We start from the raw sequence: 18,291 nt of genomic DNA, 5'->3' as shown, positions 1-18,291 counted from the left end.
CAAAAAGCTCCTACATTTTTTTGTATTTGGTTTTTCAGTTGAACAAAATACTTTGTCCCTATATATTTCAATATCGTCTATTTCTTTAAATGAATAAAAATCGGGTCTTGTCTCGTTCTCGTGGGATAAGTGTCTTGTCAAAACTTGGCCATAAATGCATTGTTAGCACGAGATGAGCTTGTACCCATACTAAATCCCCTGGTTGAAAGGAGTCCTGTCTCCTTCAGTTGTAGTACATTTCTTGACTGGTTTGAGCTTGTACAGCATTTTCTCTAACTCTTTCCAACAGAGCTTGGGTATATTTACATTTAATCATTTAGCAGACACTTTTATCCAAAGTGACTTACAAATAAGAACAATAAATGCAATCAGACCAACGAGAGAACAACAACAGTATACAAGTGCCATGACAAGCCTCAGTTAGTCTAACACAGAACCTGTAGCTAGTGTTTTTTTGTTTGTTTGGTCTTTTTTTTTTTCAAGAAAAGGTAAGTGCTAGTATTAGTTGGTGAAGTGTTGGCGAGTCTTTAGTAGGGCTTGTAAGCGATTAATTTTTTTTAAATGATTAATTGCATGATGTGGTGGTTAATTATTCTAATTAATTGCACATCAACTTTTGATAAATTACTCAGAAAAGATCATTTAAAGTCATTGTTGTGCAAAGCAAATAACAGATTACAAAAAGTAGGTTCAGTAAGAAATATTTTGTTTGATCAAATTTATTACATATATACTCTTTTGGACCATGTGAGTAAATGTCAGAATTGTAATTTTTGATTGGGTGAACTAATTTTAATAATTTATTTTAATTTTATTATTTTTATGAAAATATTAAATTATTTATTTAATTAAATGATACTGGTGGTGGTAAATGTCTCAATGATTAAGTCATCGCGTAATTTATTCATTCATTTGATTCGTTCAAATGGCTGATTCATTCAGGAGTGAAGTAAATGGTTATTTATGAACGGTTTATTGAATCATTAGGCTTGTTCGACTTGAAGTGGGTCATCAGCATAAGACCGATTTGTGTGTGACATCAAAGAAATCGGCAGAGGTTTAGAGAGCAGATGAATTGTGTAATGTCATATACCAATCGGTCGGTGCAGCATTACTTTAAATCCAACATGACTATGGCAAATGGTTCAATGCGCCAAATGGTACACCAAATTCAAAGTACCATGAGCTTTTTTTGGCTCATTGAAGACAACCCCCGCTGTTGCATTCTGGATCAGTTGCAGAGGCTTGATAGTACATGCAGGAATGCTCGCCATGAGAGCATTACTAGAGTCCAGTCTGGAAGCTGCTCTTGCCAGTTACAGGACTTCATTAACCGAGAGCAGGGCAGTCTCACTTGATTAGCCACTTTTTAAGTCAGATTAGTTGCTGTCCAGGAAGTTGTTCTGTTCAAGGAACATCGAGAGTTGGTTGAACACAACTCGCTCAAGTGTCTTTGCAATGAATGGGAGAAGGGATACTGGTCTGTAGTTTTCTAAAAGTACTGGATTTCGAGATGGTTTCTTAAGCAGTAGGCTTACCCGAGCCTGCTTAAAGGCTGAGGGAAATGTACCATAAATGAAGAGAGGTGTTGATAATGTGAGTAAGTGAAGGTAAGACTAAAGTAGAAATGGCTTGAAGGAGGTGAGTGGGGATAGGATCAAGTGGACAAGTAGTAGGATGATTAGAAAGGTTAAGTTTGGAAGCGTCCATCTCTGAGAGTGGAAAGAAGGAGGAGAGAGAGTCTGTATTAGTTGTTATGAAGTTATCATCAGTCTGCGGTGTAGAGAATAAGTCACTGATGGCTCTTGTCTTATTTGTTAAGAAAACGTCTTGGTTACATATGTAACCCTCGTTCCCTGAAGGAGGGAATGGAGACGTTACGAATGGGATCTCGCCCGAGTGCCCAGTCACCTTCGAGTGGTACAAAACGAGCCAATGGTACACAAAGTACCTTTGTCTGCGGGATTTGCATCGCAAGTTCCACCCTGCAGAGCAGGTATACAAGGAGCAACGTGAGAAACACTCATTCAAGTCTTCGCTGAGGAGCCGAGCCAGTGACCCGGCCATTCAGCAGAACAGCAATATGGCAAGGGGACGTAATGTCTCCGTTCCCTCCTTCAGGGAACAAGGTTTACATACGTAACCTAGACATTCCCTTTCAGTTGGTAAAGTTCGATGTTACGAATTGGGTCCCTTACAAAATGCCACATGGCTGTCTTCCAGTGACCCGTGTGAGTGATAGCATCCTGTCGTAAGGCCAGCACGAGTGAGGGCTTATAGCTCACACAGAATACACTGGGTAGCATATTCCAGCTGGATGTATGCTAGCAGGCTGCCTGCCCGTGGGAGGACTTACAGAAGGCAGGTATCCACCAAGGTGGTGATACATAAGAACTCTGAGGTACCCAATGTTCCTAAACCTTCTGTGACCCGTTCAGAGCCCACACATATAGATATCATAGATCGGGACGTGGGTGCCAGAGGGTGCCTAGTCTCTGAGAAAGAAGGTCCTTCCTCAGAGGAATTGACCAAGGAGGGGCTGTAGCGAGGAGTACAAGTTTGGGGAACCAGGACCGGCCGGGCCAGAAAGGTGCAACCATGAGGACCAGTCATCGAGGTAGTTGAGGATACGGACACCTTGTTCCCTGAGAGGAGCCAGGGCTCCCTCCACGACCTTTGTAAAGACCTTCCCCTTGAGAGCAAACCGAAGAAACAGTCTGTGTCGAGGAAGAATGGAGACATGAAAGTACGCGTCCTTCAGGTCGATCGCTGCAAACTAATCCATCGGACAAATGCATTCGGAAATGCACTTGGGCTTTAGCATCTTGAACGGGAGTTTGTGCAGAGCTCTGTTTAAGGCACGCGAGTTCAGGATTGGCCATAACCCACCTGTCTTCTTGGGTACTATGAAGTAAGGGCTGTAAAAGCCGGACTTCATGTCGGCTGAAGGGACTGGCTCTATCGCGCCCTTTGTCAGCAGGGTCGCGACCTCCGCACGCATGACAGGGGCATCTTTGCCCACCATCGTCGCGTGGACACCCCAAAACGTGGGGGGAAGCCAGGCAAACAGAATCGCGTAGGAAGGAAGTGAGGATGAAACCAAAGCGGTTAGGCAAGATGGCGATAGAGAGCATAGGTTCCATCAAAAGGTGGCCTGCGGAGGAGTGTGTGCTATGTTAGGAGTAAGTGTGAGGTTAGAAGTAATGAGGAAGTTGTATGAGGTGTACAGTGGAGTGACTAAAGTGTTGTCCATGGAGCAACAGTGTGTGTAGATGACGTCTAGTTGGTTGCCTGGATTGTAAGTCGCTGTAGTAGATGCTCACTTGAGATCAAATGAGGCGAGCAGAGTGTTGAAGTCAGCAGCCTGGGATCACCAAGTCACCAAGCAGTACCAGAGGAGTACCATCCTCAGGAAAGTTTGATAGTAACACATCCAGTTCCTCCAAGACGTTTCCCAGTTGACCTGGGGGATGATAAACGACTACAAAGTGGATTTTAACAGGGTGGGTTACAGTAATTGCATCTGATTCAAATGAACTTTTACCTGTAAGAGAGTGTTGAAGAACAAATTTCCTTTCTTTTTAGATAAGGATACCAGTACCTCCACCTCTCCCAGTCGTGCAAGGGATGTGGGGACAAGTGAAATTAGTTTGGAGGGCTGCGGGAGTGGCAGTGTCTTCAGGTTTGATCCAAGTCTCAGTTAGGGCCATGAGGTTGAGACCGGAATGAGTAGCAATAGAAGAAATTAAATTGGCTTTGTTAACCGCAGACTGGCAGTTCCAGAGACCAACTGAAATAGAGAGTATAGTAGTAGAGGTCAGAGAGACAGGCCGTAGTTATTGGGATAGGCCTGTCTTTGACGTCTAGTGTGTTTTTCAAGTTCTGAAAGCACATAGTGAGTACAATTGACCTAAATTAGTATTTGAGAACAAGCTATACAAAAAGTTAAGAAAGGGGAGAAAAGCAATACTCAGGTGCCTTTTCAGTGTCCTTGCTCAGTGGAGTCGCGCAGGTAGAGTCGATGGTCTATACACCTGTCGGTTTTGACACGAGGGCTGCCGTGGTGAAACTAACCACTTTTATATTGGCCTGAGTACTTTTTATTGAAGTCAGCTGGCCACTCCATACTATTTAGCAGACCAAAACTGAGGAGTTCTGCAAACACGAGAACAAATGCAGAGGACCCTTGAGATTATGCCTGAGTGCAATCTCAGCTGGAGTATAGGCTGTGCTTTCTTGTCAAACAGAGTTACCTGCAAAAGGGAACTCAGAAATGTATCTGTCCAAGTGCCTATGATTCTCCTTGAGAAATGAAGCAACCATGGTTGAGTGTTTTGTTAATTCTTTCAGTGAAGTTAGTCTGTGGGTGGGATGATATGGTAAGTTTCTGGGTCTCTCCCCATTTTTTTTTACATGTGGTGTTTAGTAGTTGAGAGGTAAATTGCACACCATGATCTGAAACCAAGTAGGCAAGTGTCCCCCTGCAAGTAAAGATTTATCTTATGAGGATCTCAGCGATTAAAAGAGGCTTTTGCTGATCTTAATGGGAATAGTTCAACCCAGTTACTGCAGTAGTTTACAATGACCAACAAATACTTATTCTGTTTAAGACTTTTTGGGAATGGCCCTATCAAGTCAGTACCAAACATGTAACCAGGCTCTACAACTGGAGTGGATTGCAAATTACCTGACAACCTGGTTATTCAAGGAAGCCAAGAAGTTTTTTCAGTTTGGTGTTTGCGTGGCTCTCCGAGTGTGCACCGAACTCGGCGTGCAAACTCTGTTAAGTTTCTGTGTCTTCTGTTTGAATGCTTTAAACAGTTTTAAATATTTAAATTGGCAAGGCTTAAAACACGTGCAATTGATAAGCTTTCATGACAACATGCAAGTCTTTTAAAGCTGTCCTCAGGCAGTCTGTTGAAATCTATGGCCCCCTCCCCTTTCTCCACGCCACTTTACTAAAGATATGCGCCTCGCCTATTTTTGAAGGTAGGAGTGTGCACTCAAATATGCTCTAGATCCCCTCTCATGATACTTTATTGTCATACAGCGATCAGTCTCGCAGCGATGCTTCAAGACGAACACACCTATTGGGTTTGTGGTGTTGTTGTTGTGCGCGCTAGGGAACTATATTAACCATATGTCATCGTGTCACTGTATCATTGATATTGTGATATGCCTTTTTTTATCATGTTAAAAAAAGACAAAATGTCAGGCACAATATTGCACTTTCCTTTATGGTGAAGCACAATAAAATCAAATCCTTGCAGATGGATGGCCCACTTTATTACATGTTCTCCTACACTGTTTTTCTGAGTTAAGATGGCTCCCAAGCCCATGTCACTTGCATCTGTTTGCACCGTGAAAGTTTGGTAGAAGTCTCTGGACATTAACACTGGAGCTTTTTTTTCAAAGGCTCTTTTAAGCTTTCGAAAGACTGTTGAAATTCAGGAGTCCAAGTTTAATATACTTTCTACTTTTTAAAGTACACATGAAATCAAAATTGACTATATTTACTTTGTTCGCCTAAATGGATCGTTTTGTGCTGAACAATTCATCCATGCGAATCAATCCACACACAAAAATTTTTTGGCTTTATAATCTTTAATCAAAATCTGAAAATGCCCCTCCCCTCTGCATTGGAGGACCTTCACTGATGACGTAGGCTTGAGGAATTGGGCGTCTGCTTAATCCGTAACCACGCCCCTCCAACTGACAGTAGACAGGCTGCCTGTGTGTTTGCGAGCATTGACAGCGCGTGAAAGGAGAGATGGCGAGGAGGTGCATTTTTGGTTGTGGAACTCACGGAACACTTTTCCCTTTCCCTAAAATTCCCTTGTTACGGTCCAGATGGTTCGAAGGAAGGAGGGATGACAGAGTGGTCACGGATGTGCTCGAAGCACTTCACGCGCGAATGCTTCAAAAATTGGACAAAACGCGAAATGGGGTTTGTGAGATAAATGTCAATAACAGATATCACTGTCCCGTCAGTGTACACCGTTGGTACCTCACAATGTTTGACGACGGTGAGTTGAAATGAACCATGTCTCATGTAATTCAACACACTTACTTATCTAGATCCAATCAGGTGCTAGTTGGAAAATAAGCCACGCCCACTATTTTCATCATTTATTATTCCGTTTCCCTCGGAAATACGTCACAACACTGGAGAAAAGTCGTTTGCAACTTCCATTTCACAGGGACTTTAAGTTTATTTAGAGGGGCTGCACGCTCTGACAAATCGAGAAATTAATTGATGATACCACCCAGGAAGACCCAAAATTGTTTCACTTTTCACATTCTTGGGGAGGTGGAACTTTACTTAACAGCATCAACCTCGGTTGTCTAAAATCAGATTCCTTCCCCAGAAATGAAATGTCCCAGAAAAAAAGTGATCTTTTAAGGAACCAGCACTTCTCTAAGTTAAGTGTCAAACCTGCAGAGTCTAGCTTCACAAAAACCTGTTTAAGATTTTGGAGATATTCCTGAACATCTTTGAGTAAATCACTATATCATCAATACAGACAAAACAACACTGACCGATCAAGTCTTGTAACACTGTAAAGATCAACCTTTGAAAAAAAGGCAGTGGCATCTTTTAGGTCAAATGGTAAATTAAGAAACTCATATTTGCCTTTCTTGGTCATAAAAGCTGTCTTCTGGATGCCACAGTCATCCATACTGACCTGCCAAATACCCACTATGAAGATCTGAAGTTTAAGTGTCAAAAGACACTTGCTCCTGGAGAATAATTTATTAATAAGATGTGTATTAATTTAGTATAATAAAGGTGAATCTAGCCATCTATATATTACTATAAAAAAATTGTAACAATTTTTTAAAATACTTTATAATAAAATATAATTTATAATAAAATAAAAAGAACAAGAAATAAAAATACTGCTGCAAAGTTCTCCACTAAATAAAATACTCTCAGTCTCAAACCAATATCATATAATAAAATATAATGAAAAATATAAATAAATAACTATGATTACAGTGCAGCATTACCAATCCCAGCTTGTAGGCCTGCTCATATTTAAAATATATATATAACTTTTCCAAAGTGTAAAGTGCAGCATCAACCATTTCAGTTTTTAGACCTGCTCAGATTTCGTTATATCGATCGGAATTAAGAGCAAAGGTCTGTTTAAATGCCGACGGGAGCTGCGTTTGAATCGTTTTTTTTCCCCTAGTTGTAGTGATGTTCACACTCGCGTGATGCCTTTTGAAAACCTTAGGCTGATGACACACTTATAGCTATAAATAGCTAATGCTACCACATACTTAAAAGGGTTAGTTCACCCAGATAACCCTAATGTTGTTTTAAATCCGTAAGACCTCCGTTTATCTTTGGAACACAGTTTAAGATATTTTAGATTTAGTCCGAGAGCTCTCAGTCCCTCCATTGAAGCTGTGTGTACGGTCTACTCTCCATGTCCAGAAAGATAAGAAAAACATCATCAAAGTAGTCCATGTGACATCAGAGGGTCCGCTAGAATTTTTTGAAGCATCGAAAATACATTTTGGTCCAAAAATAGCAAAAACTACGACTTTATTCAGCGTTGTCTTCTCTTCCGTGTCTGTGTGAGAGAGAGTTCAAAACAAAGCAGTCTGGATATCAGGTTCGCGAACGAATCATTCAGTTCACCAAATCGAATTGAATAGTTTTAAATGGTTCGCATCTCTAATACGCATTAATCCACAAATGACTTAAGCTGTGAACTTGTTTAATGTGTCTGACACTCCCTCTGAGTTCAAACAAACCAATATCCCGGAGTAATTCATGTACTCAAACAGTACACTGACTGAACTGCTGTGAAGAGACAACTGAACATGAACACCGAGCCGAGCCAGATAACAAACAAAACATAAAGGTTAGTGATTTAGGAGGTGAAAATACTGTGAAATTACAAATTTAGAGCATAACAACTGAAGGTTTATGAAACGTTAGCCAATAAAGAATTTTTTTAAACAAAGGAACTTAAAGTTGTGAACTAAATTATAATTTCAACCATACAGCATGTGAATAAATGAAATGCATACTTTTCATAACATTTCATTATTCATAATGAAATGCATAACGTTAATATGGGCTGCAAGACAATAATGAATACAAAGAGTAGTGCTGCTGAGTGCAGGCATGTTTCAACTCAGTAACACACCGTTCCTCAGAGCCAAAAAACAGAGCGAGTTCAGGTCAGCTGGAGGGGGTTGGGTTTTTTGGGGGTAGTTATGTATGGCTTGTGGGGGTCGAGATAAAGGTGTCAATCTCTTGCTCTTTCATATGGGCAGTGTCTTATAAGGTTTTCAACTTGCTGAACCGGTTTATATAGGACTGTTGTTCTGGTTATAGACTAAAAAATGGTCTGTCCCCACGTAAAATTTTTCTAGTTCCAGTCGTTCATTTGTTATAATAAACTAATCAGAGGTTTATATTAAATTTACATAATCAAGTCTTAATATATTCCATGCTTAAGCACATGCATTAAGTTTGCCACAAAGCACATGCAGAAGTAGCCTAAGAATTGTGAAAAATGAGACATTCTAATTATTTATTAATAAACAAATGTTTTCTTGTCGGCTGCAAGATGAAATTCACAGTGCTGACTCTCTCCGATGAGAGAAGTGCAACATTCACAGATTGTTGAATGTTGAATATTAATGCGTCCTGTCATTAATGTGCATTAATCATTTTGCAAAAAAATACTTGAATATGAATATTAATTTACATTTTGCATATGCATTACAACGTAAATTATTTTTTACATGCAATTATCCGAAATAAAACCAAAAAAGATTTTTCATGAAGATAAAACAAATAAGAATAAATGCTGCACATCCAGCACCACACGTGCAGTGCAAATCCCCCGCGAGTCTGACAGAAGAGCAGAGGATGAGCGGAGCGGTGTGATTCTGACTGGAGCGAGGAGCGGATATTAAGAGTCTGAGCGTCGTGGTTTTCACTCCCTTCAAGAGCCTCCATCACGAGTAAAATTCATGCCAACAGCCCGTAATATAATTGCATATTCAGCAATGGCTTGATCAGGTTATTATGACTGCAAGAGTCGAGCGGGATGTTAAAGGCTAAGGAGTTAGTCTGTTTCTTTTACTGATTATTTCCGGGTTAAAGCATGATTTAAACAGATACAGCACATTCACATGCAATCGCTTTAGCAATAATGCATTCAAACAAATGCAATCTTACGGTGCTACTACATTATCAATATCTGATTTTGAAATCCTGAAGAAATGCATCGATCTGTTTAGATAAAATAGGCTAACTGACAAAAATGTAGGCCTACTGTTATTTTCCTCACAAACAAAATTTTCACAGCAGAAAGCAGCAATTAAAGATGTAGCTAATGCTTGCAATGTTATTAGTTTGGCATGTGATAGGGAAAAAAGTTTAAACACAATAGCCTAAGCCACTTTGAAACTCTCCTGTTATTTTTATTTATTTATTTATTTATTTTTTATAGGCTACGTTATGAGCCCCCCCCCCCCCCCCCGACTAATTATATGATGGCATGCACTAGTCACTTTTGCAGCATTGGTCTGCTCACTCACCGCTCACTACCTCATTCAGCATGGAACTGACGTCATTCCACTACCTCATCAGTCAGTTATATAACTGCTCTTGGTCACTTGTCACTTGTCACTTTAATCAGACTTAATAAGTTATTCTTAATAAGTGATATTTTGCACTAAAAAATCTTTTAACTGCACTGTTGTTCACTTCATTGATTTGCACTATATCTGTAATTTGCCTTGCGCTGCTTTATTTAACTTTATTTGTAATTTTATTATATGTCTTTTTTTATATCATTCCCTTATTGTATAGTTGTATCTACATTTTATATTTGATCTAGTTATTTTTTTAGGCTTTAATGTTATCTGTATGCACCGGGGTCTGAGAGTAACGCAATTTCGATTCTCTGTATGTATGTACTGTACATGTGGCAATTGACAATAAAGCAGACTTGAACTTTAACTTGAAAAGACAACAGAACCCAGTGATGGATACACTGGACACAATCCCCATCAGTGAACTGATGCTTGTTCTGTTTATGACAAAATGTTCTGACACTGCGTTCAGATGATTTGACACTATAGTGTGATGTCATCAAGTTTAGACATCTGGTGTAGACACAGACAGTGACTGCTCTATTTACAAATAAGTTAAATAAGAAAAAAACTAAACTAAACCAGCGGCATAACGAGATGGAAATATAGATTAGAAAATATATTTCCACTTGCTCTGTCCTCCATCCATGACACTGACTCACTGCGGACCTGGCAGTTTTAATCTGAACAGCTCTTAACACCGGTTAGATGGTAAGATGCATGATGGGCTGTTTTAATAAAATAAAAAAATTAAATAAAGGTCTTTCCAGCATTAAGGTAATAACATTCCAGTTTTTTTTTATCATCATGTCTCAGTTATAGTTTTCATATGCTATTTCCCAGCACTAAAAGCAAGTAAGAAGGCTCCCTTTAAAATCTAATAAAGTTATTTTTTACATTGTGTGCATTTTGTTGATTATAATGAGAGAACTTGAGTTTAATTGTGAGGACGTTTTATTAATCCGTCCAGTCTTTAGAGTTTTAACGATTTAGCTAAATCGTGCAGGTTTAATTTATTCATTTCTTGTTTTAGGCTAATTAGGCCTAAATAATGGGAACGAAATTATACAGTGCTTCACGTTTAAACATGCAACAATTTCTTAATCAGTTTACAGACAAATGTCTTTTTCCCAATAAGTTATGTCAAAATAAAGGACAGGTAACAAATAACAAAAATGCATGTTGTTTTATTATTAGGAATTTTAAAATATAAATTAAAATATAGCCATAGCCATTTAGCACAGTGGCTAAGTTAACAAATTACCAGACGCCACATGATTCTAATATTCCACCAACGTTAAATAGTAATGACTTTATGAATTTCTTCACTGATAAAATAGATAACATTAGAAATACAATAGCGAATGTAGATTTAGTTTCATCCATCGGACCCAAAGATAAACTGCAGTGCTTTACAACCATAGGACAGGAAGAGCTAAATAAACTTATCACTGTATCTAAACCAACAACATGTTTATTAGATCCTGTACCCACTAAATTATTGAAAGAGCTGTTACCTGTAGCCGAAGAACCGCTTCTCAATATCATTAACTCGTCGTTAACTTTAGGTCACGTCCCAAAACCATTCAAGCTGGCGGTTATCAAGGCTCTTATTAAGAAACCAAAACTCCTTCTTGCATAAAAATGATCTGTATGAAGAATTTCAGATGATATCAGATGATAAGAGCAGGGAAGTCATGGCCTAGTGGTTAGAGAGTTTGACTCCTAACCCTAGGGTTGTGGGTTCGAGTCTTGGGCCGGCAATACTATAGCCCCTTTCACACTGCACGTCGGACCCGCAATATTCCCGCAATATTCCCGTAACATTGCCTGGTCGCCTTCTGTGTGAAAGCAACCACGTCCCGGAATTGATTACCGAATCGAACCCGGGTCAGGGACATAGTAACAGTAATCGATCCGGAACGAGCGCTGTGTGAACAAAAGCCAGATCTAATTCCGTGTCGAAGTGATGACGCGTGTTATCGCGCGACTCTTTTACCGGCTGTTTTGAAGGAAGATCAACATTCGCGACGAAAACATATGTGCAAACTGTAATGAAGCAGAGATCAGTTAGTTCCTCACTTTCCGCGCTGACGCAGAGATCGTTTGCTTGCTTCAGTGAAAGTATAACGTGCCAAGCGTTTTCGACTCGTAAATTACACGTCACGCGCTGATGTCACGTGTCGTTACGGGATCTTCAAGGGTTGTGTGTGAAAGCACGCACATATACCGGGTCATCACTGGCAGTGTGAAAGTGCCAAATCTAGCGACCAGGGAACAATTACAGGAACACTTTACCCCTGTATTTGCTGGAATGGCAGTGTGAAAGGGGCTTATGACTTAGGTGCCCTTGAGCAAGGCACTGAACCCCCAACTGCTCCCTGGGTGCCGCAGCATAAATGGCTGCCCACTGCTCTGGTTGTGTGTTCACTGCTGTGAGTGTGAACTTTGGATGGGTTAAATGCAGAGTATGAATTCTGAGTATGGGTCACCATACTTGGCTGTATGTTGCTTCATTTTCACATCTGATTGTGGTTTTATCTCTCTATTAGTGCTATTGGATCTTAGCGTTGCGTTTGACACTATTGAACACAATTTTTTTTTGTTGCATAGACTAGAAAACTTTCCTGGAATTAATGGAAGTGCATTAGCATGGTTTAAATCATAGACAATCTACAGATACTACCCTGATGAGAGTAAGTAGATAAGTACTTGTGAAGTAAGTTATAGTCAGCAGACAATCAATAGACTATCTATAGGGGGACCATCAAAATAAAGTGTTACCCCATCATCAATTCGTAGCAGTGAATGAATAGGTATCATATCGATCATAAGTGCAGTATGGAGCACCTCAAGGCTCAGTACTTGTCAAACTACACTGCCGGAAGGAGCATGGAGCCGAAGATAATCAGAAAAGTCTTTATTAATCCAACCCGGGTAAATCCAACATGGAAAAAAGGAGGAAGACACGTACGTTACTGGTAAACTTGACAAAACTGAACTGAAAGGACTAGGGTTATAAAAGCAGGATGATAGGCGAAACGCAGGTGTATGGAATACATTTATAATCAACCTTAATAAGGACAGGAAACAGACCAAACAATAAAAAACAGGAAATGGCACACATGACAACAGGTCCAATTCTGACATTTCTGCCTCATTTCCGGAAGGTGCGTCCTCGCACTTTAGGCAACAACAGGAGGAGGCATAGGTGGGAGCTTGGGAGGAGGCTCCAGTGGAGGATGGACCCCCGGGAGGGGGCCTGCAGACAGAGATGATGGAGGGAGGAGACAGTAGGAGCTTGGAGCAGGAGGAGTCCAGCTGGACACAGCCATAATGATGGCCCATTGTGGAGCCGACGGTGGGAAGAGCCATGGAGGAGGAATAGCCACCAACTCCAGCAACGGTGGTGGAGAAGGTGGAGGAGGAGCCTGAGGCGGAGATGGAGAGCCAACGAGCCAGTGGATTGCATAGGATCTGGGGAGCCAGGGTGGAGCAGAGTGCTCCGTTGACCAAGGCGGAAACAGGGATCTAGAGATCCACGGTGGAGCCAGAGCGACTGAGGACCTAGGTGGAGCTGGTGGGATGGAGCAATTAGGTGCAGCCAGTGTAGAGGAGTTCAGAGGCAATGGTGGGTTGAAGCGGGACCAAGTTGGAGGTGAAGGGATGAGAGAGCCCGGTGGAGCTGATGGATGGATGGTTGATGGTGGGGGTGAGTGAACTAGGAGCCAAGATTAGAAGATCAGAAGCCCCATCAGGGCTAGATGAGGATACCAAGGACAAAGGAGAGCTGGAAGGGACCAGCAAAGATGGTGGAGAGAGGAGAGGGGGCAGTTCAACCTCCAGTTCCGATTCCAAATCAATAAGATCCTCATCCACATTTTGGCCTGTTAGATTACAAATTTATAAAATATTAAATCTAGGTTCCAAGGTAATAGTATATAAACTAAAAAGTTATGTACATTGTTTTTTACATTTTAGGGTTAAGATGATGACATTCTGAGATGATCAAGTCAAGCAGCCCATGTCTCTGAGACATTAACCTTTTGCATTCATGCATCTCCTGACTACAAGATGAAGGTGACTGTTAAACTCAAGGCACAGCTGTGCCTTTGTTTCTATGAAAATGTGAAGGTATGGGCGATACTGTCAGGCACCTCTGCATTTGAATGACACAGTTATGCTGATGAGATCAAAAATGGGAAAATGGCCACTTTCGGGCTTATCCCTGTACTGCATTTACATGCTTTGTTTAGATTGTCTCCACCTCTATGTATCCCTCCCCCTAGAAATGTATTTAAACTCCAACATATCTTTGCTTTGGTTAGACCTGAATGACTGCAGCGATGCATAGCGCATCCTCAATAAAGAGTAACTTCTGTATGGTGTTCCATAGTCCTCTCACCCTCAGCCGCGGTGCAGGGAGCAGAGCACCATGGCATGCTCACACTGTCCGTGGCTCTCTCCCTTGCGGTGAGCACTGTATCTTGCTCTCAGACCTGGTCTGATGGCTTGGGCTATGGCTCTCCATCATCAGTCGATTTGGGCTTATGCTTCGTACCATGGGGAGATGGTGGGATGGGTTCTGATTGAGGAGTGCCACTAGCGATCAGTCCCTAGGAACGTGGGGAAAGGAGATCCATTTCTAGCCAGTGTCCACTCCATGAAGGCAGCAATATTCACGCGGGGACCGTCCTCGGACGGAGTGTTGTCGTCTGGGTAGTTGGTGAGGCATGCAATGATCCAGAACAGTGTGAATGTGAATTCAGGGTAAATAAATTCTGAAAAGAAGCCTTTATAACTGCTGTTCTTTAATGACAGTTCTTGTGGAATCATTTTTCTGAACAGCAGCAAATATGAAATGAAACCTGGTAACTTGGCCTAATGGGAAGGTGAAGAGATTAAAAATGTATGCATCTTATCTTCTTCTGGTATGGAATATGCTGCTGCATGGAAGTCCAATTGCACAGCAGAGATGTTCAAGAACTCATGTCTTATATCAGTGGAAAAATCAGATCACGGTCCCTTATGATCAGGGCCACATTAAGACTGTAAGGGGCCCCTGGGCTTTACCTCTTGAGGGGCCCTTCATCCACGGGAATTACTACAGTCTACATTCACTCAATCTTAATATTTAAAGCTCTAGTTGTCAGCCTCTTATTTTGCAGTAATAAATGTCATTAACAAAAGATCCAAACAGGTCTTTCATACAAAATATACACAAATATCACTGCATAAACTACACAAATGCCCATAGTCTAAAATATTTTACACATATCTATATAAAATGTGTAGCATTAAATTGCATGTAAGCTATGTATGTTGGTTGATGCATTATGAACTAACATCAAAGAACAAAGGATGGTAAATTAGTGAAGGTAAATGTACACTTTTACAAAACATTCTGTGCACTTTGAGTTGGCCTTCACAAATGTCTTTCTGCTTGTGGATCTTTGTAACAGGCTGGTAAGTTAATTTATGATTTCACTAATCTTACTCTACACATTACATTTTTAAAATCACAAATTTACATTAATAATAGCGAAAAAATGTATTAACATTAACCAAATGAAATAAAAGATGAGAAATATTGTTAATCATTTCCTGACAGCTAATGCAATAACTAGGCTAATATTAACGAGTGAATCCTTTTTTAACATGCTACAATACATTTTTAGTAATCACACATATACACGGTCACATAATGCTGACGTTGTTAACATTAAAAATTTGAGAACAAAGTAACCTTCAATTGCAGGTCTCAAACAGAGATTGACAGCTTCAAATTTTCTTAAGGATAAAACTCTACCTCAGCTTCTGCTCTCAACTATAGGGAGCCCTTTTACATTGCTATATAAGTTTACAATTATCAAAAGAGCCCAAACTTAAATTCAATTACTATTTATTTTTATCTATACTAATCAACACTCAAATTGTAAAAATTTAAAAATGATCTGGAAACATCAGACGCTATTATGTAATAATAATAATATTAATAATAATAATAAATTGTATTTATAAAGCAAATATATATATATTTATATAAAAACTCAAAGTGCTACAATAAGCCATAATAAAACAAGGCAATTTAAACTAAACAATGATTTTAACATTAAAGGGTTTAAAAGAAATGTAAACATTAAAAGACTTTTTAAAAAGGTATGTTTTAAGACCCTTTTTAAAAATATCAGTCCTTTGTGGGGCCCTCGGATGTTCAGTGAGGGCATTCCTCTGGATAGGACAGCGGCACAGAAAGCTCTGTCACCAGTGGTGTGAGTCTTAGTCCTTGGGGGAAGGAGCCGATTAGTGTTTGTGGAGCGAAGGGAACTTTGCTCCAAGGGCACATGCAGCACTTCTTTATAAATATAACCTAAACAAGAGTACTGTCTCATAATAAAACTGTACATTAATATGTATTATAGACCTATTTAATAACATTTATGCAGAATCGTTCACATCAGCATTGTGATTAATCATAAAAATGATCATACTCCACAGCTCTGTTTGTGGTGGCTAAATACTGCATGCTCAATTATATTAAGTTGAAAAAAGGAGTTAATTATATGACTAAATATAGCCTATTGTATCCAGCTACTGCTAGCATGACCTACCACGATATACATCTGCATCTTCTCTGAGCCCTGCAATAAAATAGGCCATGAACTTGGGATTTAAAAAAAAAAAAAATTACATATTTGAATGACTTACAACTTTAAAATTTTTGGCAGTTTCTCCCTTTTCTCTTTCATATTTGGGAGAGTTATACTGAAACTTCTCGTGCTGGAAATGTAACTCTGACAAAGTGTAATTTTAAGAGAACAGTATAAAATGCGGTCACAATATTTCTGGAATTGCTGTTTCCATCACTGAAGGTGTCAGTCTTAGGCACAATGCTTGGGACTGATTTTCTGATGGAAATAAGATTTCTGCACTGCTTTGATGGTGAAAGGCCAGATATTCATCACACTTCTCTAGGTGTGGTATTGGATCATTAGATCCGGCAGGAATTGTGGGTGGGGGGAGTGCATGTGGGTCAGTGACATATGTACCATAAAAAAGTGTTTTTTCAAAAATTTCAAATAACAGGCATAAAAATGGTTGACTTTTGTTCTACTAACTCTCATCTTTATAGAAACATATGTTGTTTCAAAATTTTCAATTGGAATCAGAATTTATGTGACAATTTGTTGTATTAGTGCTTACAATCGTCATATGGTGTGACATGAAAATAATTGTATATAAACTGAAAATGGATTATATCTTTCTTAAGTTACTCACTTTATCAAAGTCATTTATCATAACTAAACTGTGATCCATTATAGTTTTGTGAAAATTAATTAAATTTGTGTATTATTTTTTAAAACATTGCTCAATGTGAGACCTATGCCGTCGGTCTTTCAACATTTTTTCTATTTATTGTGACAAACCTTGCTAGAAAATTATAAAAATATGTGTGACTCTTGCTGATACTATTTTCTATGTATTCCATTAACATTTTCAGGTTTTATCATTAATAAAGGTATGTTATTTTCACAATTTGGAATGTCACACCAAATGATATAGTGTCACACCATATGATAATGTCGCCATGTGTCAATGCAAACCATGTATTATCCTACTTATTGGTGAGTACTGATCACTCATATGGCAGGAAATATTTAACCACTCTTAAATGCTGCAAGGCAATATTCAAATTTTATTTATTTATTTGATATTTAACAATAAAACAAACATTGTTTTAATATTGTATGAACTATATGAACATATGTTTGTGTATCAAATTTCATTTCAATTCAAAACTGGTCTGCAATATGTATTAAAATAGGTAAAACAACCAATTTTTTAATATCATATGAACCGTGAACATACAACGTAGCTGAGTGGATCCACAAATAAATCAGTTAATCTAGACTCCATTGTACATAAGCCAGTCATAAGCAAGTCAAATTTGGAGAGAGTAGTGAAAGTGAAAGTGAAGTGACATTCAGCCAAGTATGGTGACCCATACTCAGAATTTGTGCTCTGCATTTAACCCATCCGAAATGCACACACACAGAGCAGTGAACACACACACACACACACTGTGAACACACACCCGGAGCAGTGTTCATCATTTATGCTGCGGCGCCCGGGGAGCAGTTGGGGGTTCGATGCCTTGCTCAAGGGCACCTAAGTCGTGGTATTGAAGGTGGAGAGAGAACTGTTCATGCACTCCCCCCACACACAATTCCGTCCGGCCCGAGACTCGAACTCACAACCCTTCGATTGGGAGTCCAACCCTCTAACCATTAGGCCACGTAGCAAACCTCTCCCTGTATCTCTTTGTCCTGTCTGCACTTGTCATCATTATCTGCCTCAAGTTGACAAAAAAAAAAAGGAAATGAATGGTTTGAGATGAAGACAACATTGTTTAGACTTAAACAGCATTCTAAGGTTTCTGTGAAGGGATCTGCTGTGTCTGTCTGATGAACTAGAAATCTGTATCACCGAATTAAACTAAACTAAACTAAACACAATCGATGGTGGATAATTACAGCTTTTATGTGATGATTGACCCAAATAAATGTTTAAAAAGACAAAACATACATTGGACTTTGTTATTTATTGTTATATATGCAGGGAATTACAATTCATATCATATGGTGTGACAATCAAATCATATGG

This window comes from Carassius gibelio, chromosome B10 (assembly GCF_023724105.1).
Source record: "Carassius gibelio isolate Cgi1373 ecotype wild population from Czech Republic chromosome B10, carGib1.2-hapl.c, whole genome shotgun sequence".
Taxonomy (NCBI): Eukaryota; Metazoa; Chordata; class Actinopteri; order Cypriniformes; family Cyprinidae; genus Carassius; species Carassius gibelio.
Note: the sequence above shows the minus strand (reverse complement) of the source record.